The following is a 5290-nucleotide window of genomic DNA, read 5'->3' as shown; positions in this document are numbered from 1 at the left end:
TACATTCTCTACAAAAGAAGTCATCAAATTGAGGAAATAACATCTTATTAATAAAAATTCATACAATAAATAACTATCCTAGTTGAAAATGATTTTTTAGTGTCACTATCCTTTCACATGTACATTGATGCTTATTCTGTATTATCTTTTGACTATTTTATAGTTATGTTTTATGAATTATGCTTACTATAAAAGTAAGTTTATTTTTTGAATTTAGCAAATAATGCTATTTTGCCAAAATCAATTAGTGAGTTTCAATTTTAATAGTAGAAACAATTATTTGCACATACATTTCACCTCTGAACCTACCTGTTGTTGTCAAAGAAGCTACTCTTTCAGGTTTTACCACATAACATTAATTTTTTGCATCATTACAATGAACTCTAATATCCATTACAAGCTATGATGTAATATCATGAAACGTTAGTGCAGTTAATTGTAAAAACTCAAGAATGCTAGAGAAATTATGAGACCACATTTTAAAGGCTTACAAGAACCACAAAAGACATGGAATTAAAAGGACTACATTTCTCCAGCAGCCTTAGGGATGAACTTCAGCCAGCCTGCTTTCACTGGAGTTTCCTGGCTCTTGTCGACTCCAGCTAACTATCTTGGGAAAATGAAATCAGTGCAGTTATTGTCAAGAAGCAATGAAGCAACAAGATCAACAGCTGACTCTAGAGACGTGGGCAGCCTTCTCCATGGATTAAAGAAGAATCCTAAGGCTGAATGGAAGGGCAGTTCTTGAAGGAGAAGTCAAATATCCACAGCCTTTATGTTTCACTTTCTAATGAGAAAAACAATCCTAACACCAAAGAGCTAGGGAAGTAAGTGAGCAGGCAATCATAAATTGATGTACTTGGACTATTTAGAAAAAAAAATTAATTTGAGATTATAATTATATTATTATTCTCTTACCTCTCTTATATACTGCTTTGTTTTCTTTCAAATGTATAACCACTTCTTTCACTGATAGTTGTTCAATGCAATATATATATATTTCCTAAGCAAAACCTGTTGGGGTTTTGTTTTGAATTGTTTTGTTGTAGGAATACTGGACATTTTTTTTCTCTTTAAAAGAAAGTTTTAGTGGTTTTTCGTGAATTTCATATCATGCACCCCAATCTCACCCATTTCCCCCTCCTCTCATACCCACACCCTACAAACTTCCCAACCCCCATACCGTCAGAGAAAGAAAAATCTCATTGTAGAAGCTGTTGTGTGTCAGTGTTTCCCACAGTATTTGCTTTTGTCTACACGCCTTTGCTTCAAAAGGTTCATTCCAAGCAGTCTCTAGCCTGGCAAAGAGGCCTCTGGCTTCTACTACAAAAATCAATACTGTAATCTCATGGGGCCCCCTCTCAGATATCCTCTTGTTGCCCTGTATCCTGGTAATCTTGCAGCTTTGCATCTGTAGGACCAGTCCCTTCATGCATTCAAGCAGTTAGTCGATGGGTTAGATATTGGGTTGGGCCAATTCAAAGCCCCAGTGACAGGCTTTTTCTCTCCCTTGATAATGCAGATATATGCCAGATCAGACAAGATTAAAATAAATAAAGGCCGGTTTATTAGGCACTGTTCCAGGGCGAGTTCATCAGTCCCAAAGAACAGCGCTGAGAAATCACGCATCTAGGCTAGGGCTGGGAAATTTTACAGACTGTAAGCAAAGGGTGATACATGTCTTGTATAAGCTAGTTTTGTGCCGAAGCATGGTCATGCTGAGCACTTAGGTGTAGATTTGGGTGGCTGGCAGTATTAGGAGAGGAGGTTGTGACAACTGCCAAGAATGCAGAACAGGACTCGTGGAGCCATTCCTTTGTTAGGAGGATTTCAGTGTTGGCAGGGTTAAAAGGGAAGGGAGACAGATTTCCAGGCTTGTGAACAGGCAAGTAGAAGTTCCAGCCTAACACTTGGATCTGGGACCGAGAGGTATCTGAGCTGGTCAGCTTCCCTGTTTTCTTGCACCCTTACCAGCAGGGCAAGCTCTTCTGCCTTCCCTCAGCTGGCCCATTCAACAGCAGCAAGTGCCAGGGCCTGTTCTCTGGTGCTTGTATTCTCGGGCCAGCTCACCCGCAACTTCTGCAACCAGAGCCAACTCTACTGTGCTTTCTGGGGAAAGATCAGAAAATCGCTGAAGGAAGACCCCAGACTCAGATAATAAGCAAAGACAAAGAGTGCTTATTCTCCAGAAACATTCAGCATGAGGGGATCAACCATTCTCCAAAATGGCGACCCCAGACACAGGCATGCAGGCCTTCTTATAGTGAACTGGGGAAATATTCTAGAAGGATTAGGTAATCTAAAATCTTCACTGGTGGGTGCAAGGGGGTCATAGGTGGTCAGTGGTCTGCATTCCTATGTTATTAATGTTCAATCATGTGTGGTCAGTGGTCTTCATTCCCATGTCATGAAGGTTCAACCATGTGATGAAATATTGCTGTCCAGTCCAGATGACCCATTCTGAGATATTTCTGCATTTTTGTGGTTATTCCCAGGCTTATCTTTAGGAGGTTATGATCTTGTTCTGGATTTTATAGTCTGTTCCTAGTGCTGTTGTCTTATGACCTAGTTTCTCAGACTTACGGTCTGTTCCCAAGGCTAATGCCTTTAGGCCCTTTTTGAAATCATGCCTGATCCTTAAAATGAAGACAACTGGGGTCCTTAAATGGAGGCAAATGGGGTTTATATTGTCCTTTCACAGGGAATACTTCGGCTGGCTTGGAGTAGGGTTCAGCTCTCCTAGTCTCATGCTCTCAGGACCAGCTCTCCCAAAATGCTCAAGAGATGGGTAGCGCCAGTTGTGCGCAACCTGCAAATATTAACAGGTCCCCACATGGCAGCCCACGCCATCCTGTCTGCCTGGCCTTTGGTGGTAACAGACTCCTGCTGCTGTAGGACCGAGGACCAAATGTGGCCCCAAGTAGCAGCACAGGTCAAGACCTCACCATAGTCCTAGGTGGCATCACTGGCTACTCACATCAGGCTGTCCCTCACAACCTTCAAGTCTCCAGTTCTGCCTCTCTTCATTGTGTTCACATGTCTCTTTCTCTTCCATTTCTCCATCACGTACTTGCTCCTTCTTGGCACCTGCTGTATTTGAGTGTGTAGGGCCATCTCAGGAGTGCTATGCTACATCCATGCATTCTGGCACCAGGCAAGTGGCCATTTGGGGCACGGTCTTATCCCCTCTACCGCTTTCCACACTGGTGATCATCTCAGGCCAGTTCCATGTTCTAGCACCCTGGTGCCAGGCTCACTTTTCTTAGGGAGATTTAGGCTTCTAATCATTCAGATGTCCACAGGTCAGAACACTGAGTATACGCGTAACCCCTTTCCTTTTTGCCACCTACTTACACACATGTGCTCTCTAGGGACAGGCATAACCTGCTGTTTTTAAATGTGGATACAAGAGCTTGTAAAACTCTTTTCTGAAACTTAAATACAATATTTATTTTGTATGTTTCCAAGATGAATCATCTTATCTTACTAACAGAAATATTGCTTTAGAATACATACTTCTGTAGCATTTTAGCTTCTCTCTTACTTTTCCTTAAGCTTCCCTTTCAAAAATTCATTTATTTTACGCCAAGCTGGCTTCATGTGTAATGGTCTAGAAACTTTATATTTTCATTTCTCTTTAAATTTTTACCCTCTTATTTTTATGTGTATAGATGTTTTGTCAGCAGCAATATTTGCATTGTGCACAAAAGGGTCACAAAAAGTGTAACTGTCAGATTGCAGGGTAGTTCAGTTACAGAAGGTTGTGAGCTGCCATGTAGGTACTGGTGACTGAATCCAGGTCCTTAACAAGAGCAATGAGCATTCCATAAGCCTGAGCCATCGCTCTAGCTTCTGGTTCAGAGATTTTACATTTTGTTTTGAAAACTAAAATGTAATAGATTCTTTCTGTTCAAATCATTCTTCATTATTTATAAAGCAAAAGTATCCATATGATCTAACTTAAGCAGCCATAGTGTATGCCTGAAGGGCTTCTATTGTGCCCATAATGCTCTTCATATGATTTTCTGTTTGAATTTACCACCAGAAAAACAAAACAAACAAAATGTGTGAGAGACATAAACTAGCTGTCTTTTCTATTTAAGATGCTTGAGTACACTGTGGTACTGCATTATAGCATCTTAAAGAGACTACTCCTCACTGCAAGAGTGCTGCTCTTAGGTAAGAAGGAGCTCAGTGATGCAGTACAAGAGGAAATTGCCACTTTAAGCAACATTAAGCAGTGCACATCTGAATTAAAATGTACATAATCAAGTCATAAATATACTTGAAACTATTCTCATATTATTTTCATTTGTACAGTATTTTATAATATTTTAACATTGAAATTTTTGCAGTAAGTTTAATATCATAATATTGAGAATCACTTAAAGTCATTTTGTGATTCTGTATTTACCAAGCACATTCTTACCTATGTATAGAAATCTATAGAGAAGAATGTAAGATGAGCATATATTTCTTTCCTGTATAGTTATTTATTCGACTTCATGTACCTTCATACAGAGAAAGATTGTGTTCTAAATAAGCTATGTTAGGAAAATACACTATGACATCCATTCTTCAATTTAACCAAACTTGATTCGCTCTGTAATTATTTAACAAGGATTGACAATATATGCTGAGTGTGCATGAAAAGAACACTGTTGACTGGTAGTCATTTGATGAACTTATTTTTGATGAGAAAATATTTGACATTTAATAAATAGATAAATGATATCATAACTAAAGGTAATACATGGTAAAAACAAGACAGGTAGCAGATATAACTGTGTGACGAGACAACTAGGTACGTGAGGTATCCTTACAGTGCTGCTCACAAAACTATTTTGCAGGAGCTGACTTAGCGGTCAAGACTTGAAAGACAAGCTATATCCATTAAATTCCCCCAAAGAACCATGAATAAAGTTCCATCTTTCTACTGTAGATTAAGAGTACTTCACCCTGTCATATTCCTGACAGAATGAATGGCACATAAATGTGAAGACTTTCCAGAGTAAACAACAGCAGAGAGATCAAAAGGAATGTGTGTTCTGAAATACCACCAGACTGACTAAGCTTACTGTCGTTTTTTTTTCTTGTAGTCCTGACCCATTGTAGTTTGAAATTAAGAATCAAGATTGAACACAGAAGGGCAGACACAGAGAACACTGGGTAGAGCTTGCTGGCTTTAAACATCATGCAGAGCTTGCTTGCTTTGAACACTAGAGGTCCTAAAGAGAAAGTTCTTAATGGAGGAGAGAATGAACCAGTAACCTAGTTTGGTTCTTTATTC

General features: G+C 39.4%; 1 pseudogene; it reads right to left on the bottom strand.

Moving 5' to 3' along the window:
• Nucleotides 1-3268: 3268 nt before the first annotated feature.
• On the bottom strand, nt 3269-3378 carry LOC114631660 (annotated as a pseudogene).
• Nucleotides 3379-5290: the final 1912 nt, after the last annotated feature.

This window comes from Grammomys surdaster, unplaced genomic scaffold, assembly GCF_004785775.1.
Source record: "Grammomys surdaster isolate TR1022 unplaced genomic scaffold, NIH_TR_1.0 363, whole genome shotgun sequence".
In the NCBI taxonomy this organism is placed as follows: Eukaryota; Metazoa; Chordata; class Mammalia; order Rodentia; family Muridae; genus Grammomys; species Grammomys surdaster.
The sequence above is the reverse complement of the archived record's forward strand: the minus strand, read 5'-3'. Positions and strand labels throughout refer to the sequence as shown.